The sequence below is a fragment of the Episyrphus balteatus genome, chromosome 2 (genome assembly GCF_945859705.1).
Source record: "Episyrphus balteatus chromosome 2, idEpiBalt1.1, whole genome shotgun sequence".
In the NCBI taxonomy this organism is placed as follows: Eukaryota; Metazoa; Arthropoda; class Insecta; order Diptera; family Syrphidae; genus Episyrphus; species Episyrphus balteatus.
The window spans coordinates 62,107,658-62,135,374 of record NC_079135.1 but is presented as its reverse complement, the minus strand read 5'-3'; the positions used below and the strand labels follow the sequence as shown (position 1 = coordinate 62,135,374).

The 27,717-nt window shown below is 35.2% G+C and overlaps 5 long non-coding RNA genes and 1 pseudogene across 6 annotated transcripts; 3 read left to right on the top strand and 3 right to left on the bottom strand.

Annotated features, from left to right (window-relative positions):
- The first annotated feature begins 320 nt into the window (after positions 1–320).
- Positions 321–1,985, top strand: LOC129911037 (uncharacterized). The gene is made up of 3 exons (XR_008771581.1): positions 321–753; positions 815–1,687; positions 1,759–1,985. It is a non-coding gene; the product is annotated as an uncharacterized LOC129911037 (long non-coding RNA).
- Positions 1,986–1,996: 11 nt separating this feature from the next.
- Positions 1,997–2,862, bottom strand: LOC129911036 (uncharacterized). Its single transcript, XR_008771580.1, has 3 exons — positions 2,684–2,862; positions 2,457–2,605; positions 1,997–2,399 (listed from the first exon to the last, which is right to left on the bottom strand). It is a non-coding gene; the product is annotated as an uncharacterized LOC129911036 (long non-coding RNA).
- A 2,208-nt stretch (positions 2,863–5,070) lies between these two features.
- LOC129911039 (uncharacterized) lies at positions 5,071–6,929 on the top strand. Its single transcript, XR_008771583.1, has 3 exons — positions 5,071–5,653; positions 6,463–6,779; positions 6,843–6,929. It is a non-coding gene; the product is annotated as an uncharacterized LOC129911039 (long non-coding RNA).
- A 6,362-nt stretch (positions 6,930–13,291) lies between these two features.
- Positions 13,292–15,432, bottom strand: LOC129911034 (uncharacterized). Of its 2 annotated transcripts, XR_008771578.1 has the most exons (6): positions 14,932–15,432; positions 14,780–14,872; positions 14,342–14,554; positions 14,119–14,282; positions 13,674–14,053; positions 13,292–13,567 (listed from the first exon to the last, which is right to left on the bottom strand). It is a non-coding gene; the product is annotated as an uncharacterized LOC129911034 (long non-coding RNA). The 2 variants fall into 2 exon arrangements; XR_008771577.1 differs by lacking the exon at positions 14,932–15,432 and having other exon boundaries at positions 13,295–13,567; positions 14,780–14,895.
- A 360-nt stretch (positions 15,433–15,792) lies between these two features.
- Positions 15,793–18,046, top strand: LOC129909467 (uncharacterized; annotated as a pseudogene).
- A 3,303-nt stretch (positions 18,047–21,349) lies between these two features.
- LOC129911038 (uncharacterized) lies at positions 21,350–22,486 on the bottom strand. Its single transcript, XR_008771582.1, has 4 exons — positions 22,375–22,486; positions 21,823–22,320; positions 21,511–21,609; positions 21,350–21,439 (listed from the first exon to the last, which is right to left on the bottom strand). It is a non-coding gene; the product is annotated as an uncharacterized LOC129911038 (long non-coding RNA).
- Between the last annotated feature and the right edge of the window lie 5,231 nt (positions 22,487–27,717).

Sequence of the window (27,717 nt, the reverse complement as noted above, 5' to 3'; positions counted from 1 at the left end):
AAATTGTTTTTTAGAAACGCCTTGCGCAACTGCATCTTACTGCACTCCGTCCCTGGCTCTGGTTCAATGCATATGTTTGTGTAACTAACACTACTTTGTTAAAATGCAAAAAATGCCGCACTGGGCCCTTAGAGGATATAGTCCCTTCAAGCAAGAAAACGGAGTCCAGAAAAGACAGTCCGACCTCCAACCGAGAAAAGCGGGGTTGCACTCACACACTTGCAACTTTTTGTGTATGAACACAAAGTCTAAGAGAATCGTGGTGAATACTGAGAAAAGGAAAAAAAAGTAGACAGACATAGCCAACAAGAGCAAAAGCGTCATTTTGTTATTTTTTGTTGAAGTGTTTAGTCGCGTCGTGTCTCGTGTCGTTGTTAATAAAATATAAGTATAATTATAAACAATTATATCAAACTATTAACAATATGGAAACAAAAAAAGGTATGTTGTACCCTTCAAGCAAGAAAACTGAGTTCAACAAAGAAACTCCGACCTCAGACCGCGAAAATCGGACTTGCACTCACACACTTGCAACTTTTTGTGTATGAACACAAAGTCGAACGAGAAACGAGGTGAAAAATGAGAAAAGGAAAAGAAAGACAAGGCCAACAAGAGCCAAAGCGTCATTTTGTTATTTTTTGTTGAAGTGTTTGGTCGCGTGTGTCTCGTGTCTCGTGTCGTTGTTTGTATAATGTTAGTTTATTAATTATAAACAATTTTATTAAATTATAAACAATATGGAAAACAAAAAAGGTATGTTTTATATATCGCTCAAAGTGTTTGGGTTAAAATGTTGTTTCTTCTTGTGTTGTAGATGTACAGGGCTATTCTGGCAAACCTCACTGATGCCTCACAAGTCACAAAAACCTCATAACTCAAGTTGAACTCGATTTTGTGACTTTTTCGTATTCTAACGAAAACCTCACAGATCACAAGAACCTCATAAGGTGTGGTGAGTTTGATTTTGTGAGGTTTTTCCAATTCTGGCATACCCTCACAACTTGTGAGCCTCATAAAAATTGTTAAAATTGTGATCGCCTTCAGATCAGGTCACAACTCACAAATTATTAGAGTTTTGAAATTGTTTGTATTTTCATAAAATATTTTGAGAACAATTTAAAGTTTTTTTTATTTGTGAATCAACAAAAATGCAACTAGACCTTGTTTTGTTGCATCTTAATGCAGAAAAAAAAAGAGAAAATCTATAAGCAATTCCAAGAAGTCTTACCCCAATGTGTTCCAAACGTTTGTCATTGGATGTTGGTTGCATCTGGAGATAATTTCTCAGTAGTCATCGATGAATATTTGGAACTTGGCCTGCGTCGGCATTACTTTGGACAACAATTTTTTTTAATCACCGCATTATGATTTTATGCTTGAGACCGAAAGAGAGTTAGAGTAGCTCAAGGAGTGGCTTAGTTTCGGATAGCCAATCAGATCAGATTGGGATGAGAACAAAAAGCTCTATTTAAATCTTATGATGATAGAGGAAGAATGAGGAAATCAGTTATTGCCACTTAATAAACAAACAACAATATATCGCATGTGAACCAGCGGGAGTGCATAAACACTTGTACATTATGTCGAATAAGGTCCAACTTATCATCTAATTGACTCTTATTGATTGAATTCAATATACACGCTTCGGATATCTGACAAGCAAAGAATCATCGTATAGGATACGAAGGTAATTAAAATCCAGCACCTAAAAATGCCACACCTCCTGGTAATACTTAGAATCCACAATTAAAATTACAGGAACAACAACACCATCAACAACAGATTGATCCAAATCAAACAATTACATATCATGGAATGTCCCGGAATATTAAAGAAGACTAAAGTCTAATTAAGAAACGAGTACATACATAGGTGATATTTTCGTTTATTATTCCACAATTTTTAAACGATAATTTGATTTGTAAAAAAAGCAAAAGAAAAAAAATAAACGTGTCATTGGAAAAAATAAAATAAGAAACAAACCATTAAAATTATACTTTTTTTATTTGAATAGCATTTTCAGCACAAAACAATAGTTTTACTTTCTGGCGAACTAAGGATTTTAAATCTGATTCATTAGAATTGTTTCTAAAGACATTTATAATAAATCGCCCATATACGGAGAATCTCATTTGTAATTTCATAAGCGATGGAAATAATTTCGGCATCGATAAGAAGATTGGTGCTCAATCCCAGATGATAGGTATGCTCCAGTACTTCTTCACTCTCTTGGTGCAGACAATCGGCAACTAAATGCGTATAGACTTTACTTTAGGGTTGGCGAAAGCATATGTCACAGCATTTCTTTAAGTTTATTTGCCTGGAAATGTGATGGTGGTACAACATTTGTTAACCTTCGGCGATGGGTCGTGGGCATGGGTAAGCAGCCATCGAATTATCTAAATAAAAATTCTTATAGAAAAAAAAACTGCATTTTGTTCGTCAATCAATCTTACCTGTATGGTCTACTGTTTGGATCCTAAGCATATTTTCTAAGATGATGATGCTTTGAATTGTCCAAGAAGAAAACAGATGCGTTGTCTTGCCATTTATTTTCATATTTCATTCTTAGGCTCTGCAGCCACAACTCCACCGTCAGTATAACCTAATAGAGAAATGTAAATGATTTTGGTATGGCAGTCTCATTTAAAACAATAGAATGCATACTTAAAATTTTATTTACCTTCTGCTCACGTCCTCCTTCTGTGAAGATGTCATCGGGCTTCTAATGAATCTTATGGGATATGTTCTTTGCTTTTGTTGACTCTGGCTTACTTTTTTATTACATACGACGTGTAGATCGAGATAAACGTGGTTCTTGACTGTTTCAGCTATAGTTTCATTCCTTACATACGGTTCTCACCAGAGATCAGGGTTCGGACTTTACTTCGATCGAAGTAGATTTACTTCGATTTTGGGAAAAAAATAAAATCTACTTCCCTACTTCTCTTTTTCAGGATCTACTTCTATTTCTTGATTGAAAAAATATTTTTCAAATAATAAATTTAGAGAAAGGGATTTAACTTCAATTTTAAATCTGGTCGAGGCATTGAGAAATAAAGCTCAACTGAAATCTCAAAAGATGAATGGAGGTCAATTATTCTTCGAATTCAAGATATAAATAAAGTTTATCAAAGTAATTTTGACTGATTTTGAAGAATTCCTGATCAAAAATTTGTTAAGATTATGCTGAATTAACCGTTTTTTGGAAAAGATCATAATAAAAAGAGTAAAGAAATATAATTTTGTTGAAAAATAATTTTTTTAGAATAAATTTTTGTAAATAAATGTTCTGAAAGTTTAATTTTGAAATCTACTTCCGAAATTTCGGATCTACTTCACTTATTTTTCCAATTTGCTTCGAAATTTTGAAACTGAAGTCCGAACCCTGCCAGAGATACCCAAAGGAGATGGGAAACTTTCGTACGTTTTACCCCCCAAAACCCATTTGTTTATTTCGTGTTGTTGTAATCTCTTTTGTATTCGTGAATAAATGTGAAAAACACACATAGTGTAGCCACGGTGTTTTTCCGCACACCTAAGCAAAAATGTCAATTTTTCACGCATACTTCGCCAAAAATGTATATTTTTTCACGCATACTTATCCAAAAATGTCTAAAGCAGCTTGTAGGCAAACCGCGTATGACGTCAGAAGTTTCTCATCTCTTTTGGGTATCTCTGGTTCTCACTTCGCAGGTATCCTTTTAATTGGGAGCTGGAGCAATTGAATTTTTCTTCTGTGAAATTGGACGTTCGATTTACTGGAATACTTTTCAAGAAGTCAAATTTCACATCACTGTCGATTTATTTAAAATTAACAATGGAAAAATCATAAACACGACAGAATAAAATAAACTTTTTAAAAATAAATTTTCAAATTTGTTTGACAAATCAGCTGGCTGTCAAAATAAGAAACTCACCTCTATTGTGGTGAATTTGTTGTGAGGTTTCTTATGAGGTTTTTCACAGAATACGAAATTGTGACAACCTCATAAGAAACCTCACAAAAATTACCTCACAAAAAATTGTGACTTGTGAGCATCACAACTCCAGAATAGCCCTGGTAATCTCTAATGATGAAGAAAAATCTAGAAGGTGAAACATGCGATTGGGTATCTAAAAAAACACCAACAACAGCAGCAGCATCAAATGAAATAAAATGAAAAAAAATGTATTGTATTTATTGTGAAAATTTCGTTTGCCAAAATAAAATAAAAAATAAAACAGTTTCAGTGAAAAAAAAATAAATCTTGTTCTTTTTTTGGTCGCAAATGCGAAATGTCATCCCTTTCTTATTCCTCTTTCTGGTAGGTTTTCGCTGCTCCGGCTCAGGTCCGCCTTCGGCTCCGTTTTCTCGGAATGGAGATTTTCACCACACCAATACATATGCAATCGACTTCGCGGTGATTATAATTTCCATACTAATTTGAGCCGCCTTCGGACCAGTTTCTGATCCGAAGTCGGACTCAGCTCCGCCTAAGCGGAGCGGATTCGGACCGAGGTCGGACCTGTTTGCTTGAAGGGGTATATATCGCTCAAAGTGTTTGGATTTAAGTGATGTGTTTCTGTTTGTGTTGTAGATGGAATCTCTAATGATGAAGAAAAAGGCACACCAACAACAGCAGCAACAACAGATAAAATAAAATGAAAAAAATGTATTGTATTTTATATTGTATAAATTGTGAAAATTTCGTTTGCCAAAATTAAATAAAAAAAAACAGTTTCAGTGAAAAAAAAATAAATCTTGTTCTTTTTTTGGTCGCAAATGCGATACGTCATCTCTTTTTTATTCCTCTTTCTGGTAGGTTTTCGCTGCTCCGACTCAGGTCCGCCTTCGGCTCCGTTTTCTCGGAATGGAGATTTTCACCACACCAATACATATGCAATCGACTTCGCGGTGATTATAATTTCCATACTAATTTGAGCCGCCTTCGGACCAGTTTCTGATCCGAAGTCGGACTCAGCTCCGCCTCAGGCGGAGCGGATTCTGACCGAGGTCGGACCTGTTTGCTTGAAGGGATATATGGACATATGGAGTGCTTATGCTGTTAGTTCCTTGAAGCTTTTATAGAGGGTTAACAGGCCACCTCCACAAGCCCAGTACGCAGATCGCGCTAAAATTTATCTTTCATACAAATTTCCTCCAAAGATAAATTTTAGCGAGGATTTGTAGCTAGGTAGTACGCAGTTCACGCGCTAAATTCGAATTCTCATCTACTACTTTTGCAAAAAGTCTCTACCATAAACAAAAAATACCAAGACTGGAAACTCGGCGGTCAACTGACGTTTGCCTACAAGCTGCGAGGTGTGGTGAATGTCGTGAACCTATCGTTGTGTTCGTGTCCGATGTGTGGTGAATGTCGTGAATCTATAAATGTGTGCGTGTTAACGTCATTTACCAACGTGGTGGCTTTCACATATATTCACAGACAGCACTGTACACAAAAAGGGTTTTGGGGGGAAAGACGTACGAAAGTTTCCAGTCTTGGTATTTTTTGTTTATGGTCTCCACTCAATTTAGCTCAGCGCATTTTTTCACAGATAAATTTTGACATTTGTGGTCATTGTTGTTGCTGCAAGCAAAAAAAAACTTGAAATATAATAAAAGAAGAGGAACAAAACAAAATGAGAGCGTAAAAAAGGTATTCTGCAGGTAAAACAATATGTATGTTATATTGAATGTAGGTATAGGTAAATGAAACTGTGATTCAGTCGTTATTTTTTAATTTAAATTTATTTTGGCTTTCAGCGAACGCGTGTAGAGATAAAAATTGTCGAGATAAAATTTAGTTTAGCGCGATCTGCGTACTGGGCTACAGGAGATAATTTTTGTCATGTTGACGTGTCTTAACAAGAAAAGTCTTGTGGAGGCTCGCCATTTCTTGTTACGATTCAATGTTAGACAATCGTATCTTCGATTTTGTCTGAACACGGATGTCTAAAGGCCCCAGCCCATAGAACCCGTTGCGTTTGTTCCGTCGAAGTTTTTGACTGACAGCTCGATAAAATACACACGTTCTTATGGGAAGCGACCCATAAGCGACGGATCGGACGGAGACGGACGGTTTCGACGGAACAGATCTATTGTTGACAACCAATGTCAAAGCATACGACGGATGAAAAAGTAGAAAGTTGGGCAACTTCTTTAGTCGAAACCGTCCGTCTCCGTCCGATCCGTCGCTTATGGGTCGCTTCCCATAAGAACGTGTGTATTTTATCGAGCTGTCAGTCAAAAACTTCGACACAACGGACGCAACGGATTCTATGGGTTGGGGCCTTAAGTTTTCATCCGTCGAGTGCGGTTGCGAGCGCACAACAACAACAATTGACAGTAGCTTCCGACTCCATCCGCCAATTATAGTTCTGGCTTTATCCTTAGGACTGGGCCCTATTTCATAGATAATACCTCACATACATCATACATTAAAATTTTTTTCATCCATACAATTTTTTGTTTCATAGATATCATTGGAAGTACCCTTCAAGCAAGAAAACTGAGTTCAACAAAGACAATCCGACCTCAGAACGCGAAAATCGGGGTTGCACTCACGCACTTGCAACTTTTTGTGTATGAACACAAAGTCGAACGAGAATCGTGGTGAAAAGTGAGAAATGGAAAAACAAGTAAAGACAGACATAGCCAATAAGAGCAAAAGCGTCATTTTGTTATGTTTTGTTGAAGTGTATAATCGCGTCGTGTCTCGTGTCGTTGTTAGTATAATATTAGTATAATTATAAACAATTATATCAAATTATAAACACTATGGAAACAAAAAAAGGTATGTTGTATATATCGCTCAAAGTGTTTGGATTAAAGTGATGTGTTTCTGCTTGTGTTGTAGATGTAATCTCTAATGATGAAGAAAAAGGCAGAAGGTGAAACATGAGATTGTGCATCTAAAGAAACACCAACAACAGCAGCAGCAACAAATAAAATAAAATGTATTGTATCTTATACTTTATTTATTGTGAAAATTTCGTTTGTCAAAATAAAATAAAAAATAAAACAGTTTCAGTGAAAAAAAAATAAATCTTGTTCTTTTTTTGGTCGCAAATGCGATACGTCATCGATTTTTTATTCCTCTTTCTGGTAGGTTTTCACTGCTCCGACTCAGGTCCGCCTTCGGCTCCGTTTTCTCGGAATGGAGATTTTCACCACACCAATACATATGCAATCGACTTCGCGGTGATTATAATTTCCATACTAATTTGAGCCGCCTTCGGACCAGTTTCTGATCCGAAGTCGGACTCAGCTCCGCCTCAGGCGGAGTGGATTCGGACCGAGGTCGGACCTGTTTGCTTGAAGGGTAATGTATAAAATCTATTCGGTGTAGTTGATGTACATGGTATAAAAAGACAAGGTATGATCATTAGAGCCGCCATCTTACAAAATGGGGTAATAAGGTTTTGACGTTTGGCATTTGGCAAAGTCAAAAGCAACAACAATTTCCAAGACAAATTTGTTTACAACAACAATTTTAATAGGCTGTCAAAACCTTAAGTAGTCATAAGTTTTGACAGTTCTCGATACTGACCCTTCAAGCAAACAGGTCCGACCTCGGTCCGAATCCGCTCCGCCTGAGGCTGAGTCCGACTTCGGACCAGAAACTGGTCCGAAGGCGGCTCAAATTAGTATGGAAATTATAATCACCGCGAAGTCGATTGCATATGTATTGGTGTGGTGAAAATCTCCATTCCGAGAAAACGGAGGCGAAGGCGGACCTGAGTCGGAGCAGCGAAAACCTACCAGAAAGAGGAACAAAAAAGGGATGACGTTTCGCATTTGCGACCAAAAAAAGAATTAGATCTATTTTTTTTTTTCACAGAAACTGTTTTATTTTTTAATTTTATTTTGGCAAACGAAATTTTCACAATAAATACAATATAAAATACAATACATTTTTTTCATTTTATTTCATTTGATGCTGCTGCTGTTGTTTGTGTTTTTTTTTTTAGATACCCAATCGCATGTTTCACCTTCTGGATTTTTCTTCATCATTAGAGATTACATCTACAACACAAGCAGAAACAACACTTTAATCCAAACACTTTGAGCGATATATACAACATACCTTTTTTGTTTTCCATATTGTTTATAAATTTAATATAATTGTTTATAGTTAATAATATAACATTATACAAACAACGACACTAGACGCGACCAAACACTTCAACAAAAAATAACAAAATGACGCTTTGGCTCTTGTTGGCCTTGTCTTTCTTTTCCTTTTCTGTGTTCATACACAAAAAGTTGCAAGTGTGTGAGTGCAACCCCGATTTTCGCGGTCTGAGGTCGGAGTTTCTTTGTTGAACTCAGTTTTCTTGCTTGAAGGGGACCCTTCAAGCAAACAAGTCCGACCTCGGTCCGAATCCGCTCCGCCTGAGGAGGAGCTGAGTCCGACTTCGGATCAGAAACTGGTCCGAAGGCGGCTCAAATTAGTATGGAAATTATAATCACCGCGAAGTCGATTGCATATGATTAGTGTGGTGAAAATCTCCATTCCGAGAAAACGGAGGCGAAGTCGGAACGAATGACGTCCGGCATTTAGACATCGATCGATGCTCGAGTATCGAATATATTTGACATTTCTAACCTAAAAACAATCCTGTATTAATTTTTTTCACTGAAATTGTTTTTTTTTTTATTTTAATGTTTTTGTAGCAAAAGAAATTACAATAAATACAATATTAAATATTAAAATAAATATTAAATAACATAAATCTTTTAATTTGTTGTTGCTGCTGTTGTTGGTGAATTTATGGATGTCCAGTATTCCCTCCTATTAGTGAGTGGTGGCCGGGTGGTTTTTGAGAATGTGCCTATGAACGGAAAAATTGTTATTTGATTGTTATTATATTTAAGAATCAGTAGGAAAATATATTGATAGTAATAAAACGCTAGAACAAAATTTACAACACTGGCGATATTTTGATTTACCTTTCGCTTCCTGCACTCGCTCACTTACTTACTTTTTTTTTATTGTTTTATTAATTTTGAAGTTTAAACAAATTTGCAAAATGGGTTTGCACTTGTCTCTATCATATGGTGTTTTCCTTTTCGCACTTTTTCACCACGATTCTCGTTCGAATTTTGTGTTCATACACAAAAAGTTGCAAGTGTGTGAGTGCAACCCCGTGGATCATACCTTCTCTTTTTATACCATGGTTGATGTATTTATTTTGACATTTCGTTTGAATGAATTGTGAGGTTAGGTTTCGTTGGAGTGTAGAAATTTTTTTTTACTGAATAATCAAAACGAAAAGTAGCAGAAACTTGCGTGTCATAAAATTTAAAAATAAAACAAGAAAAGACAATGAATTATTATTTTCTTTGCAAAACACAAAATATATTATGTGCATATTCCTTATGATTAAATTATGAATGCAAAACTCCCATTTTTATACTTTTATTAAGTAAATAAATTTTGTTTACAGCAAAAAGACTTGCTGTATGAAAAATTCTTATAAAATGTAATAAAATGATGTATGATAAATTTCTATGAAACATTCTCATACAACATTGGAATACTTCCAGTCGATTCTCCGTTCATACACTGATGTATGACAGTTCTTCATACAACATTTCTATGAAACAGAAATACACGGTATAACAAGACAAGTTATGATCATTAGAGCCCTTGAAGCAAGAAAACGGAGTTCAGAAAAGACACTTCGACCTCCGAACGAGAAAATCGGGGTTGCACTCACACACTTGCAACTTTTTGTGTATGAACACAAAGTCGAAGGAGAAATCGTGGTGAAAAAACAAATATATATAAAATCGGCTCCGCGGTGATTATAATTTTCATACTAATTTGAGCCGCCTTAGGACCCGTTTCTGAGCCGAGGCCGGACTCAACTCCGCCTGAGGTGGAGCGGATTCGGACCGAGGTCGGACCTGTATGCTTGAAGGGATCCCTTCAAAAGAAAAAGTTCAGGAAAGACACTCCGACTTCCGACCGAGAAAAACGGTGTTGCACTCACACACTTGCTACTTTTTGTGTATGAACACAAAGTCGAAGGAGAAATCGTGGTGAGAAAAACCAATACATATAAAATCGGCTCCGCGGTGATTATAATTTCCATACTAATTTGAGCTGCCTTCGGACCCGTTTCGTAGTCGAAGTCGGACTCAGCTCCGCCTGAGCTCCAACTTATTTTTAATGTTTAATTTGCATCTTCTGTTCTCAAATTAAAGGAAATGGAATATCAATGTCTGCTGGACAGACATGTCGTTCAATTGACCAACATGTCCGTCCGACCACCAAAAAATTAAAATTTTTTTAATACGTTCCGGCAAACCGGACAGGCTGTCGGATGGGTGTTCACATTATCAAAACAGCATCTCATTAGACCAACCCTTCAAGCAAACAAGTCCGACCTCGGTCCAAATCCGCTCCGCCAGATTTCCACAATTTCTCCTTCGACTTTGTGTTCATACACAAAAAGTTGAAAGTGTGTGAGTGCAACCCCGTTTTTCTCGTTTTGAGGTCGGAGTGTCTTTTCTGAACTCATTTTTCTTGCTTGAAGGGCCTCAGAATTGAAATGTCAAAAGTTTTTTTTTTCTTCGACACTGACTTTTGGCTTAAAACCCCAATAAACAAACTGTACCAAGGCTGGAGACTAAGCGATCTAATGACGTTTGCCTACAAGCTACGAGGTGTGGTGAATGTCGTGAATCTATCTTTGTGTTTGTGTTCGATGTGTGGTGAATGTCGTGAACCTATAAATGTGCGCGTGTTAACGTCATCTACCAACGTGGTGGCTTTTATATATATTCACTAACAACACTTTAATCAAAAGGGTTTAAGAGGGGAGACGTAGGCATAAACAAAAAATACTAAGAATGTCGTGAACTTATCGTTGTGTTCGTTGCCGATGTGTGGTGAATGTCATGAATCTATAAAGGTGTGCGTGTTAACGTCATTTACCAACGTGGTGGCTTTCACATATATTCACAGACAACACTGTACACAACAGGGTTTTGGGGGGAAAGACATACGAAAGTTTCCCATCTCCTTTGCGTATCTCTGTAGCTGTCAAATTTGCGTCTTATAAAACATACTTAGTCAGCTATTACACGAAGCCTCAAGAGGCTTGACTCTTTTTTCTAATTTTCTTTTGATAATCATTCTGTGAGGCACGTACTATAACATGATGCCCTTGAGTCCAGGCCCCAAATTTGACATTTCTCTTTTGATTTAAAATGTGTTGTTGTTGTATTGCACCAAGAAGCAAAAAGAAATGAAAGGGAATTTTGAAAAAAGAAAAAGTGGAAAAAGGAACGTCAAAAAAGAGTCTCAGAATTCCGACCCACGACTCTCTGGTCGGATAATTTTTTGTTTCATCTTTTTTCTCTTTTGCACTCATTACGTTTGAAGAGAGGCGCGCCTCTTGAGGCTTCATGTAATAGCTGACTTACGTGTAGAAGTGTGCCATGCACCGAAGGGAAAATCAAAAGTAAATTCGAAGATAATTTCTGCCACAGTACACATACCTTTCAAGCAAGAAAACGGAGTTCAGAAAAGACACTCCGACCTCCGACCGAGAAAAACGGGGTTGCACTCACACACTTGCAACTTTTTGTGTATGAACACAAAGTCGAAGGAGAAATCGTGGTGAAAAAACCAATAATATAAAATCGGCTCCGCGGTGATTATAATTTTCATACTAATTTGAGCCGCCTTCGGACCCGTTTCTGCGCCGAAGCCGGACTCAGCTCCACCTGAGGCGGAGCGGATTCGGACCGAGGTCACACTTGTTTGCTTGAAGGGCATTGTAGTTGTCATAAATGACAATATTTACAATTCAAAATATTTTGTTTTTCGAATAAAGTTTATAAAGATGAGTTCAAATTCAAGTGATGATAATGAAGCTAATGTTTTGGCACACATAAGTGCAGTAAATACCACCGCCTTATGTATCCTTGAAAAAAAAAATCAGAAGAGAGTGGGTGAAGCTGTGGAAGCTTAGGCGGAAGGAAAAAGGCGCTTTCCATTTGCTCCACCAAGAGCTGAGGCTGGAAGATAAGGACTCGTTCAGACGTTATTTGCGACTGCTTCTTGGAGCTCTTAGAAATGGTGAAAACCAGCATTTAGAGGCAGGACACCCCAAGTAACAATTTTACTTGCATAAGGTCCATTTTCTTCGATTCGGCAAGCTATAGTTTGTATAAGTTTAGTTTAAGGCTTACTTACGCAAATCATCCATTTTGGAAAAAAGCAGGTCTCCTTAAGGCTATCTGGAAGTGTTTAGAAGAAGCCTTGTAAATATAAGTTAAAGAAGACCTTTATAAGACCTGTTTGATAAGGTTGGGCACTTTAGTTCATTTGAGTGATCGATCACTTTAGTTCAAATCACACTAATGAACTAGTTCTGAACTAGTTTATTTTAGTTCAATTTATTTTAATCACTCCGGTTTTGTTAGAATTAAAAAAAAAACTGGTATGTACAAACTGTATCCAAATTTATGTAAAATTGACGCATTCTACATAATAAAACAAATACAACCTAAAAATAACAGATATGTACATATTTTATTTTCTATAAAAATTCTTAATTTCGTTCATATACTTGTCGAGCTTTCTGGTTCCTGACAAAAGTCTAGAAGAAGTACGTTTTGCTTTCATTAAATGGAAATCATAGTAATGCAAGGACCAAAAAGCTACTTGTTTTTTGTTCTTGCTTCGAAATAAGAGTTTCTGCACCCCTTCTTTAAACGTCTTTTGGGTTAAAATGGGCGCTGTCGTCGTATAAGACAAGGAGACAAGGACCAAATTTGAAAATTCCCTATTCAGATGGGACTTCCTTTCACCCAAAAAATATATTAAAAAAATGATAATGTAAGGTGAGCGCAAGCTGTTTCGTAATGTCATATTACGACTCCCAACTAACAATTTCGATGATATAACGATGGTGAGAAGCTTTTTGTCATCACTAATTTCACACCTAAAAGACTCATATAACCCTGTTTATCATCAAAAAGGCCCCCTTTTTTTACTCCTATTAAACCTATAGGAAGTACGATGAAATACTCCTGTAAAGTTTTTCATCAGTAGCCGAATGTGGTATTCGATCCTATAAATGTGCGAAGAAGTACACTGTAAGATTACTGTAAGGTTTCTCATCAGTAGCCGAAAGTGGTATTCGATCCTATAAGCCTACCACAGAATTCTTATTGGAAGCATAATAGGGCTATTCAATACTCACCAGGAGGGAGGAAAAAAATAAAACCGAATAAAATAAAAAACGAGAAATTATTTATACAATATTTTATTTTTATAAACAAATACACTTCAAATTTACCCGCAATAGCACATTTTCTATGCCCTTCATCACACTTAGTTCGAGGGCCCATACTAACAGTCTGCAGACGTTTTATTTCAGCATTTTTACCTTCCAGGGCTTTGATTATGTCCAAATGGAACTCAGCCTTCATTTGATCTAATTTCGATTTGAGAAAATTCTTTTCGCCTTCTAGCTTATCGTTTTCTTGTTGAAGTGATGCAATTTCTCCAACGAATTTTGCATTTTATTCAGCTAGCAGCATTTATCTCAAAGATTGTATCTAAAAACAAAATAATTAAAATAAGAATAGAACTGAACAAAGATGATTCTTTTAGAGTTATACGATTGGGAACCTTATTTTGCAGAAAGATAACCAATTTACTTACGCTGTTGTTCATTTAGTTGCCTTTGGATTTTCTCCATACTGCTGATAGATTCATCTCCACTTTGATTGTTAGAAGAGTAGCCATATTTCCACTGGTTTTGGTAGCAGTTAAAGCAGCGGTCAAAATATCACCATAATAGATTTCATGAGAGCGACAAATTGTTCTGGTGCTACATCGGTTATTGAGCAAAGATCGATGATCCCAATTCACTTTGTTTTCGATCAACCGAACTGCAATTGCTGTATACAAATTGCAAGACCTCTTGGATCCATTATCCCTTCTTTTCATAATGAATCGAAACACCAATAAGCTGCGCAATGGCATTGCGAACGGATTTTTCTTGCTCCTGGATAAATGCATTGAGCATTCATTGTTTAATCCTGTAAATTAATACAAAAATGAAAGAATATTATATAGGGGAAGAAAATTGCATTTTTATTCTTACTCCAATTATTGCTCGGGTGGAATATTTTCCAATTGCGTAGTTTTCCAAAACGCTTTTCCGACAAAACAGCCGAATATTGGATTTTAGGTTTCTTTGATGAAACAACGATCTGGCTGGAATAGTTTCGGGATGCTTTTGTAGTCTTTTTGCGAATCATCCGTTGCCTGCAAAACAATTTTACAAAATTAATGGTTAAAAATAAAAATTTAAAGAAAGTTCAGACCAAAAAAAAAAGGTTTTCCATTTTATTCAAGTTTAAGTCTTTCATGTAACTTTTTCAGTTTTGTTAGTCTGCCTCTTTCAAGATGTAATAAAAAATATGTTGGTTAAATTCAGTACTGCAGCGACTACTCTCATCCACTACTTTTCATATTTTGTAAGGTTTTGCATTCATTCATTTTATTCTGATCTCGCTGAGCGCGCTCTGACCATGTTCCTTAAAATGTTCGGAATGAAAAAAGAAATACAATTTGAAGCTCTGAACGTTCAGAGGAAAAAAAGAAACTTAATTATTTGTTTGTCAGTTCAGGCTCTGTTCTAAACTTAAGAAGAAAAACGCCTATTGATCTGATCAAAATTATCTTATTTTATCACCCTGTGAATAACAATACTGAACAAACAATTATTATGTTTCGGGGAGTTCGTTATACAGATGACTAACAGCGGCAAACAGCTCTTCAATTAAGTTGTTAAGACAATTGGCCTACGTGAAGTTTGCTTCTTTCGATTGCAATATACCGATTCGAGGGGTAACCTAACATGGATAAAATTATATAAAAAGGTAATGAACCAAGATGTAAAGAAAAAAGATACAGTTCCGCCTAAGAGGCAAATTTTATCCAGAGGATGTTGCCGAATAACTCATCCAAGACATAACTCTGTGTCTGTTTTACTTGCAAGTAAAAAATGCCATATTGTCTTATGAAATCTATTGCCCGCCAGTTCTATTAGCATCGTATGCCGTTCAGACACGCCATGGTGATCACAATAAGAGCACCCACACCGCTGGTTTCCTATCCAACGACCAGACGTATCTGAAAAAAAGATTTTTTTAGTTGCATTGGACTTCAAACGATTTTAATCCAATAATTCAAAAGTCTTGAACCGATATTGCACTCTAAATTTTCAAGAAGCGAAAGAAACTTATTTTTTAATTCGATTCAACCGGGGCTGAAAAACGAGTGTCTAGAGTATTCATTTCAAATAAAAATATTTTTTTAAATTCATCTTCCAAGAATATTAATTTTCATTTGTCAGTTTCATGGTTCCCAACTTTATATTAAATTTATTTATTTTTTTACAAACAGCTCACAACCGTGACCACCCCGATGTATAGATCTCCAGAAATGGTTGCCACCTGGAACAATTATGTTAAAGACCCCAAATTGGATATCTGTGCTTAAGGATGTGTTCTTTATTGTTTATGTTTCCAAAAACATCCATTTGAAGTTTCAGCCAAGCTACGAATTACAAACGGAAATTATACAAAGCCATCAGATGCCGGATTTAATTGTTTCCATGATGTCATCAAATAGTGAATAACTGTGAACCCCTCAAATAGGTTTAACATTTCAACAATTTTAGATCGTTTGGCTGGGATATCTTAAACGAAAAATTGGTCATTAAAGAGACCAATTGAATTGGTGGTAAGTAATTTTTTCTGAAAAGCGAAAAATGACTTACATGTTTGTTTAATTAAAAGGGAAAAACCATTAATAATACCACCAAGTGGTTCACCGGAAAACAGTCCAGCAACAACAAATGCACCTGTGCTCTCTCCACTTCCCTCACGACCTACACCACGAAGGCCAACACATTCTCCCAACCTATCGGCCTATTCAGACAACAATGTCTCAGATAGTTTTCCCCAACATCAACAGCAGCGTCCAGCAAGACCACCACCAGCTGCTGCCACCAACAACATGCAACAATACAACTACCAAGGACAAAATCTACCACAGCCACCCAAAGCAGCAGCTGCCGCACAAACAGGAAGTCTTTTCTCCTCAATCCGAGGTGGTGCTAGCAGTTTTCTCAAGAATCTCAAGGACACCTCCTGTCGAGTTGACATCGAGATAAGTTACATTACATCAAGTATTCTAATGATGCCATGTCCCTCTGAAGGCTTCGAATCGGCCTACAAAACAAACATTGAAGACATCCGGTTGTCCATCGAAAGTCGTTATCCACCAGCAAAAGTAAGCGTCTACAATTTTGGCAATCGAAACTGTCTACGTCTACCTCCACCGGTACGCCGGACAGTCGGAGACGGCTCCATCTACACATGTCCTCAATCCAAAGCACCGCATTTACATGAAATGTTTTCCGTTGCTAAAGATATGTATGTATGGTTTCTTGACTGCATATCCAAAAAGTATTATCATTCAGACAAGTGATAGTGGTGGCTGCAGTGCAGCCACAATGGTTTGTGCCCTTCTCATGTACAGTGGTCTTATTCATGAACCCGAAGATGCTGTTCAAGTGTTTGCTGTCAAAAGACATCCAATTAGACCTTCAGAGTTTCGCAGGAAACCCTTATTCACAACCAACGATTTGGACGAGCTAACTGACCAGGAACATGTTCCATCTAACGTCACTGTGTCTCTCTCGATTGTCGTTACTGACAATGAAAGCCGCCCGTCAAAGAATCCACCTTGGTTACCGGCTAAACCAAAACATAATCCAATCAATCTATTTAGTTCATAATAATTGGAATATGTAGAAATGGTTGATAATTTTGGTAATCAAACAAAAATATATTATTCCCGAGTCTCGAATAAATTGTTCGTTCTTTTGTAGTTACCAAACCAACTGCGGGATCCGTGCCCGATCGCCCACACCAGCCGCCACGATCAAGGCCAGCACCACCCATACCCCATATAGAAACTACAACCAATCCGGTTTCAGAAGTATCTGAGCAACAAACAGAAGCACCTTTGGTAATGCCAGACATTACAGAGAATAGCAAAGAGCATCCTTATGCAAGCACATTGCCAGCTCCACCAATCGATTTGCTGAATTACGGAGGAGGAAGCCAATCAATGACTCAAAATCCAACAACATCTTAAAGTCAGCCTGATATTGCATCGACAAAAGAGGCTAGCTTTGATTTGTTGGGATCATTTGATTCAGGTGATTTGCGTTCAGCTCTAATACCTGATATTTTGGGTAAGTTTTTTTTTTTAATTTTTCAAAATTCATAATTTTTGAATAATGATTTTAAATTTTTGTGTGGAGATAACAGTCAACCAAAATCAACAGTTGGATTAGATGATATATTTGGATCAATTAGTGCACCGGCCACTGCAACGGGGGGAAGAAGCAAGGCTCAAACAGGTTTGTTTAAAAAAAAAAGTCAAAGCATATTGATTATAATATTTATTTGTTTGTTTTTGTAGGTTGAAGCTGCTGCTTTCTTGGATGCATCAAGAACACCGCAACGTCATCATGTTGCCGAAGATGAAAACGATAATAAAGAAGAATTGGCCAACGGTGATGTTGGTGGTGATGTGTAGATTTACAAGATGCTTAGAAATTGCTTGAAGAAGTCGTTGTTTTACCGATATTGATGCCATATTTTTTAAGGCAATTTATTATTTCATATACCTAAATACCATATACATAATATGCAATTTTTAAAATTTTTTTTTTGTTGACATTCAGTTTCAGTTAATTATTAGTTTGATGAAATAATTAAAAATGAAATAAAAATCATAAGTTTTTTTTTTCGTATGTTTCCATACTTCCATTAAGGCTGCTGTTTTCCGTTAATTCGATTATGTATAATCTTTAAACAACAACAACATATTGAAAAGGTGCTACCACCAAATGTTTATGGCTAGATTTACCATAACAGAAACACGAAACTAGTAAAAAGTGACTAAAAATCTGGAACTTGAGGTGTCATAATAAGTTCTCTGCATAGTAAATGAAGTGTGTCTGCGCTTTTGTTTTGTGAAGATAATTCGTTTCGTATCATCAGCTTAATAATTCAATTTATTTTTTTTATTAACAAATAGTAGGGTATGACGTTACAAACAATGCCGCTGCGGGTGTCAGTTTTAACCCTCTACTGCATACGAAGCCAAATATGGTTTTGCCTGTTTGTATGCACTTTTCTCTTCTCTGTCACAAAAAAATGGTAAAGATTAATTACAATCCTCTTCTTTGTGTTTCTGAGAACCCATAGAGATAGTTATTTCGTGTGTCCGACACAAAATAAAGGTGTATTTTATGATCACAGGTGAGTCGATCAGTCGTGTGCATTGAAATCGAATGTGTAGAATATATTCATACTTTAAGTGCTAATTACTGCGTTTGTTTGGAAAGTAAAGTGGAATAAAAAAATTTTTTTTGATCGATTGTCTAATTGTGTATGCTGTGAACCATATTTTTTTGAAAAAAAATTATTGGACTGGTCTTGGGAGGGTAAAAAGTACGGAAGCCATATTTGGCTTCGTATGCATTGAGGGGTTGTAAATCTACACAATTTGTTAAATTTTTTTATTGGAAAATTTTGTTTCTTTACATTGTTATTTAGCTTGGAAGTATGTTTTACTTCAGAAATGGAGCCCCTTCGCTTTAAGAGACATTTTTCTCATGTTTACCCCATTTCCAGCGGCGTAACCACAAAAATTTTAGGGGGAAGGGGGCTCACCTATAATATTTTTCAATAATTTTATTACTTTTTAGTTTTTGTAAGATCTGGGAAAATGTTGGAGCAAGACTTAATTCGGCAGTCGAAAGAATGTGAGCCAGACAAAATATATATAACGGACAAAAACAAACTGCTTTTCTCGGTTCCATGTCTTAAAATGAGCCAAATTTGAATTAATTCTTAACCTTTTGTAATGCAATGTATTTATTTTACTTTATTTTGTTTTTAAATGATAAATATTTATCTTTTGATATTTTTAATTGTATTCTTTACATAATCTGAGTAAAAAAATTAGTAAAATTTCTTACCCCTTAATGCATACGAAGCCAAATTTGGCTTATAAACAAATTTTTTAAACAAATTAATTTAAACAAATTTTTTTAATGAAACCCGTTTTTAAACAACCCAAAGAACCCATGTAAAGCATTTTTTAATTTTTTCGTCCGCTAATATTAATTCATGCAGTAGAGGGTTAAATGTTTGTATATCGCTCAATTTTTGTATTCCCGACCTTGAAATGACTAATCGATAACAATTTAGAAACTAGAGACATGCTCAAAGTACCTACTGAAATCAAATGAAGTGCTGTTTTTAATTAAATAAATAAAATTCAGCAAATAAATGAGCTTGGATTAGTTAAGTTAGGCATTTCAAAACCTTAGCTATTTTTTTAAGGTGGGGCTTTCAATGCTATATGCATTTTTATTTGGTCCTTGGGTTTCGGAAAAAAGATTACTTTATTTCTATTCCATTGGGTTGGTTAATTATTTGGTTTGCGTAAGGAACAAATTGAAAGGAACAAAAGTCCCCTTGTAAATGTTGAGTTTTTGGAATCGACAGACTTCGTATGTTATACAATGGTTAAAAACTGGTTAAAAATTTAATCTTATTGGGGTGTAACATACAATCAGTACTGCTCATAACTGATTAGAGTGAAGGTATTAAGAGCAGTTTGGAGTTTGTCAAGTAAAGATGCGGTGAGACAAGGTCTCTCTAAGCAATCACTTTGAAATCCTCAATTTCAGTTCAATGTTGATATTGGGGTATCCTACTTAGTTATGGTAAAAAAAAAACAGCTACGGCACATCAGTCGGATTTGGTAGTGCTTGCTCAATTTAAATTTGAAGAGTAAAACTGAATCTGACAAGATAAGTGAACGACTACTAGGTCACTTAAGTCACGCTGTTCGCGCTAAATTTTAACCGAGATAAAATTCCCATACAAGTTATCGATCATTTGTATGGGATCCATTTTAGCTGATATAAAATGTTTCGTTAATTTGTATGGGAGCTAAAATTTAGCGCGAGCTGCGTACCAGGCTTTAGAATAAAACTTTTATTTTATATAAACTATTCAATAGGCATGATTTCAAATATAGCTTTAAAGATTCAAAATGTGAGACGATTATCGTCTTTTTGATTATCATTTTAAAAAGTAATGAAATGATGAAAATACATTTTTCGTTCCAGCTGATTTACATTTGAAGTGTTCAAATGTAAAACTAGAAAAATAAAAAATCTCCTCGTGTTAATTGGGGGACATTTGTGTCCTTTTTGACTCTTGTTATTTTTGTTTTTATCTAGTTTTAAGTAGTTACCTTATCACAATATGTACACTCTGAAAAGTGCCTTGAACAACACTTAAATATATATGTTACTAACTAGTAAAGTTATCTATTACTTTGTACACAGGATATCTAAATCATTTTATGAATATTTATGCATAAGCTAGATTAGTCCAAGTCAGCAATGAACCTAGTCTTAGTATTATTACTTTAAAAAAAATGTATTTAAATGAAAGTCTCAATAAACTTTGAATTGAATAAATTTCCTGACCCGAAAATAAAAATTAACTAGTCAATAACTAAGTTACATACCACACTTAAGCTGGGAATCGAACCCAATCCCTTGTACTTGGACATCGTTGTCAACTGCTTTGAAGAATTTTGAAGCGAGTTAAGCATCTAGATGATTTCTCTGAGCAATGAGTGTTCTGGACTTGCGACAATCAAATCGTTCAAATGATAATTTTTTTTGACGTTTCCAACAGGTGGGCTATTTGATCATAGAAGTCTTATCAGCTGCGTTCCTTTGGAAATATTTATCTACTTTTAAGTACTTAAAGCTGCTTTGAACTACTTTTTCAGTATAGCAAAGTAGATCAAAGTAGTTTTAAGTACTAAAAAGTAGATAAATATTTCCAAAGGAACGCAGCTATCATCAGTCGAATTTCAACTAAGGCATTTAACTTCGGTTGAAGAACTTTCCTCTCCTCTGACCATACCTGTAAATGAATTTATTAAACAAAATTATTAATTTTAGTTAGATGGATTTACATTTAAATCGGAATTCGAGTCCAAATAATTATAATCATCAATTAATCATCATGGGAAGTTCTTTTCAATATTTGCCTTCTTTGTCGACCCTTTTGGAAGCTGCTTTTAAATCGAATTGATCTTTATTTTCAGTCTAACCGAGATTATAAACAAGTATTAAAGAGAAATTCTAGTATAGATCAAGATACATTCTCTTCGTAGCACCCAAAACAAATTGGGTCCTTGGCCAGTTCTTCTCATGGAGGTGTTCGGCATATGGAATTTCTCTCTTGCATTCCTTTGATTTTACGTTTTTTTTTTGCTTTTAATGCTTAAGTTGCCAAGATATTCTACAATGTTCACAAATGAAAGGAATTTAAAATAGAATTTTCTATTGTTGAAAAGAACAAAATAACTTCACTCAAACGTGTTGTAACTTGTTGAGTAAATTTTGGAAGATTTTCTTGTTCGCCGAATGTCGTGCATGTTGTTGGACATTTTGTTGAATGTTGATAAGTACCTATTTTTGAAATAAATAATTTAATTTTTATAGCAAAAATGATCACTAAATTGTTTTTATAGAAATAAAATGAACAAAACAAAATGTACATAGCTAAAAAAATGTTTCACAGATGACAGATGAGCTGATCCATAGACAAATATCACAAAAGATTTATACATAATTGAAACAAAAATAAACACAGAGCAAAGGACGCCTTCCCTTTCACATTACCTGCCCAGATTATGGGTTTTGACTCCGACGGAACCCCACATCTGTATCAGACAGAACCGTCTGGTATTTATTACGAATTGAAAACCAATGCAACTGGTCGCTCGGCAAAAACAGTTCAAGATTTCCTCAAGTACAAACAACGCATTAAGTAGCTGAGGAAAATGGTGCTGTTAAAGCTCTCTTGGGAGTAGAACAATCGGGACAGAAGAATCCAGAGATTGCGGTCATGCAAAAGAACAAACCCACTAAAAATGCTCGATGTTCGCAGTCAATTGAAAAACATGTAGCGATTATTAAAAACACGTAGACTTTTACATGTATATTTTTATGAAAGTATTTATTTTTTTAATTTGTTTTCATGAATCAAAATGTAGCTATTTCAATATTGTACTTGAAAAGGTAAAGTTACAACCCGTTCTTTGGCGTCCTTTATAGAACAATCGAGAAGCTGAGTATCATGCCTTCTATAAACAATTCCAGATGCTACATTTTGTACACCTGTAAAGCTTTATAAGAATAAAATTGTTATGATGATAAGAAGCTTTTAATGACCTCTGTCGTGGATTCCTATAGGATTAAATGCTTCTCGACATCGTTATAGTGTGCTTATAGATAATTTTCTCATCACACCTATAATCCCACTATAAGATACTCCTAAAAAGTTTTTTAGAAGTCTAAATATCAGCGTTTACTGATAATTTTTTTACCGTGGGTAGTATACCAGCCTTATAGGTGCGAATAGCCCTTTAGACTTGCAACCCGTAAGCAAAAATGTTAGTTGGGCTACTTTAGGTTGCTGTTTAGTTTGTTGAAACAAATCTTTTTCGCTATTCGCGAACTAAATTGAACTAAGTTCTGTAGTTCACCAAGATGAACTAGTTCATTGAACTAGTTCGTTCGCGAACTACACAAGCCTACTGTTTGAACCGTTCTAAAGAAGCCTTCTATTTTCAAGTGACAGAAGGCTTTCATAAGACCTGTTCCAAGAGGTTCTTGTAAGTATGCAATGTTTTCATCTCTCAAGTATGCAATGTTTTTCACCAATAACTATGCAAAGCTTTTATCCTGCAGATATGCAAGGTTTGTAACACTTTAGAAAAAAACATTCCATTTTTATGTGAGGTTTCAATTAGCTCCCTTTTTGCAACTCATCTTTAATATTCAAGTATGGTCTACTGGTAAGGTGCTGGCTTGGTATGCGGAGGTGCCTGGGATCGATTCCTGGCGGGGCCATTTGTGAAACAAAAAAAAAATGTGTTCTTTTTCAACTAAATTAAAATTCTTCCAATTTCAGAACGACAGGAAAAGCATTGTCATGGCCAAAAAAGAAGAAAAAAACAAAATAGAAAAAAAATTAAGAGGAAAAAAAATTCAATAAAATCTTTTTTTTATTCATAAATTCAACATCTTATAACAACCTCCATAAGGCCTTATTATAACATCCAATGCAAATGATAGTTTCCTTAGTGAAGCTATAGCTTCCCTAAAATGTTTCATTGTTTTGTAAAAAGGCCTGCATAAGGTCGTTTTACGCTGTTCGTCACAAGCTATTAGCTAGTGGATTGCCTGTGGAGGAAGGTCTTGGGGAAATTCGGTAATGTGCGCCAAAATGATTTGCATAAGACTTGTCCTTATTCTTAAACAAGTAAAAAAAAAGCTTGCATTGACCCTTATGAAAGCTAAATTGTTACTTGGGACACAAATGCGGCCTGCAATTTCGGCCAATGAAAGCTTATCGTGTGTGCTACGTTTCCTGGCCACAGGGGAATCATACAGAAGTTTGGAGTTCCAATCAAGAATTTCGTTGGCATTCCTCTCTGAAAGAGTCCCAGAGATCTGTAAGGCGTTACATGACAATTTGCGGGGAACCTATTTGCAAGTAAGGAATTGTAATTAAATTTGAATTGTGTGATAATAGTTAAATATTCTTCTCTAGTTTCCCGAAGGTGAGCAATGGAATCAAATTGCCAATGAATTTGAAGCTCGGTGGCACTTTCCACTTTGTATAGGTGCCTTGAATGGAAAGCACGTCGCTTTCAGAGCATCAAAAACGGATGGTTCTCTGTATTACAATTATAAAGGCTTCAACAGTGTCGTCTTCTTGGCCATGTGCGATGCAGAATACAAATTTTTATTTGTGGATATCGGCTGCAATGGAAGTATCAGCGACGGAGGTGTCCTTAGTCGCAGTGACTTGCAGGAATCCTTTTGCAAGCCAATACGTTTTTACCAAGGGATAAAGTTATCGGCAATAATAGACTTTTGCCGTATGTCATTGTTGGGGATGATGCGTTTCCATTGGAAAAACATCTCATGAAACCCTTCCCATATCATACCAACAGTTTTTTTTTTTTTTTTTTTTTTTTTGATGGGAGGAAAGTTTGCGACGAGGAATAGAATTTGCAATTGTATTTATGGCCTGCTTGGAAAAGTCTTTTGCCTTTTGTTGATATAAGTCTTGAATCCCAATGCCCTACTAACAATTTTGCTTCTATAATGCTTTACAGAAGCAACAATTGCATCTGTAAAGCTTTATAGAACCAAAATTGTTTGTCGGGTGGGTGTGTTTCGCATTGAAGTCTCCACCAACAAGAAAGTTATGCCCAAGAAGATTTAATAGATCTGTATAGTCATCTTCTGTCGGGGAGCACCTTGGTGGGCAGTATATATAGCTGCCTATCTTAAACTCTTTCTTTTTCATACCAATACTAATAGTTGTTACTTGCATATTTTCATTAGTAAGCTTGGTTTCTTCATAATTAGAATTAGAAAACATTTTTATTCATTCATTTTCCATTTACAATTTAAACTTATAGTGCAAAACAAAATAGGTAGTGTTAAAAAGAATAAATAATAGCTATCATTCATTAACTTAAAGTTAGTGTTGAATGATACATTTTTTAATTAAATTTTACAATAATAGGAAACTGTTGTGGGGTGACAATCAGTAATATGATAATAAACAATAATTCAATAAGTTAAGGTATTCAATAAATATTTTAGTGATAATTTAAATTATGTAGAAAAATAAACAATTCATCAGAATAATTCGTAAAAAAGAAGCAAAATGATACATATGTACTTATATTAATATTATGATACAATTTTTAACAATAGTTTTCAATAGGGGTATTCACGATCCGATGCAACTGGTCTTGTATCATTGCAAAAGTGCAAAAGTGTAAAATCTTGCAACACTACAACAACAAAATATATGGATTGAAATTTTACAATGGTCTTGCACTTTTGCTATACCCCAACCCTATTGCAAAATAAAAATACAATGGTGTAAAATTTTTTTGACAGATGGCAGCTCGCCGTCGCGTGTCGCCCATGATGAACAGTTTATCTTTTTTATTCTTATTCTTTTTTATTTTGTTTCTTTTGATGTAATTTGTGAAAATAAATTAACCTGAACAACAAAGAATGAAATTATAAAAAAAGTGAAAAAAAAAAGAAGAAGCATCGGTGGAAAGACAACTCCGTAAAAAAAAAAGAGTGAAGCTGATATAATTCATATCATGGATTCCATTCAATATTTACTATAGATAAGAAGAGGTGCGTTCACGATCTATTGTAAAAAAATAAAATTTTACACTTTTACTAGACCTGTTGCACCAGATCGTGAATACCCCTAATATAAATTAAGTCAATAGTGAAAAGCCAGTCTTTCAATTTTTTCAAGAAAAAGTTTAAGTTTTGAGTTTTTCTGATAACCAGAGGTAATTTATTAAACGATTTTGGTGCTGTGGCAGTATAAAAGTTAGAGAAATGAGTTTTGTGGGCAGTAGGTTCATTTAAAAGATGCATGTTGTTTATTCTAAGATTGTATAACTGCGAGTTCCGACTAGGAATATTACCACTTTGCTTGAAAAATTCTTTTAGCACTTTAAAAATATAAAGATGTCTCATAGTGCCTGGCTACACGGTGATTTTTCAATCGCCTAAGCAGTGAGTTTGTAGGCAAGAGGGATGTAGAGTGAAGGGGGAAGATGCTCACGAAGGGAACTGAATTTTCTGAGGGCAGTACAGTTCCATTGCTAAATTTTTCCTCTTTTTGACATTTGTTCCTAGAAAATGTAAAAGTGGAACATGATTGGGCACAACAGTGTGTAGCCACCGCATGTGATTTTTCAATCGATTGAAAAATCACTGTGTAGCCAGGCACATATGTAGAATTCGCAATTCCTTGTATAAGGACCAACTTTCTGTTAAACGATTTTTGTTGCAAATAATTCGAACAAGATGTTTTTGAGCAATCAATAAAGGTCTAAAAGTATTTGCATAGGAACCACTCCAGCTAGATAACCCGTACTGTAGTTTAGAATGTGCAAGACCATAATAAATTGAAGTAAGAACCTTTCTAGAGCAGAATGGTTTTAAAAGATACATTTTTCTCGTTAAGAGCATCATATGATTTTTGATGTTGTAACTATGGTCTTTCCAATTAAGGTGAGAATCAATTGTAACACCCAGATATTTGAAACTATTCACTGAATCAATTTTGAAAAAAGAATCGGAACAAGAATATTCATGTTGGAAATCAGGTTTACCACAATCGTGAATTGGAAATGTGAATTGCCTACAGCTTGGAGCATGAAAAAATAAATTGTAGTTATAAACACGATGACCAGTTGTTTTAAAATTCATGAACTTAGTTTTTTCACTTATAATTAACTTGTGGTTAAAAAACCAAGTTCTTAGTACTTCAAGATCCTCTTCAATTTGCAAGACACAATTTAATTCCGAATTTGACTGGTAGGTAAATGATATATCGTCTGCAAATGCCGTCGAAAGGCAATTCAATCGGAGCTCAAAAATTGAGTTTATATACACAAGGAAAAACAAAGGACCGAGTACAGATCCCTGTGCGGAACTCCACTTTTTTAAAAATCGGGCTTCACTATGTGTACCGTTTACAACAACTTTTTGAACTCTTTCATTCAAGTAGGATTTTAACCATTGAAAAATTACTCCTCTAAATCCTGCATTATAAAACTTATTTAATAATAACTCATGGTCAACCATATCGAATGCTTTCGTCATATCGATGAAAATAGCCATTGTAGATTTATTTTTATTTAAGCTGCTATAAAGTTGACTACGTAGCCTAAGAATGGCATCTTCAGTTGATTTACCAGAGCGGAAACCAAATTGATTTTCGTTAAAAAATTTGTTTTTATTTAGATAAGAAGTAATTCTTTTGATCATTAATTTTTCAAATATTTTTGAAAAAGTTGGAAGAATAGAGATAGGTCGGTAGTTTAGCATATTTTTTCGATCACCCTTTTTAAAGAGGGGAATAACCTCCGCACACTTAAACTGAGTTGGAAAACAACCTTGTTCAACACTTAAGTTAAATATATATTACTTAAAACATCAGAGACATAAAATGCAATTTTTTTAAGTAAGTTATTAGATATTCCATCTGAAGTGCAAGAGTTTTGGTTTTTCAGAGATAAAATAGTTTTGTAGGTTTCAAAGGAAGAGATGGGACTAAAAGCAAAGCTATTAGGTTGTATGTAGTCAGCATCCAGGCGATTTTGAATAAAACAGTAACAGTTACCAGTAGAACTAATGGATGGCTTTAATGTATTCGATATTTCTGTAAAATATTCATTAAATTTGTTCGAAATAAGTTTAAATCTGTTAAAAGCTGCGTTCCTTTGGAAATATTTATCTACTTTTTAGTACTTAAAACTACTTTGATCTACTTTGCTGTACTGAAAAAGTAGTTCAAAGCAGCTTTAAGTACTAAAAAGTAGATAAATATTTCCAAAGGAACGCAGCTAAAGTAACATCATTGACTTCAACAGATTCTATAACGTTAGGTTTCATTGGGCAGGTTCAGAAACGTTAGGGACTAAATATTTAGGTAGTTTCTCGGCCTCTGAT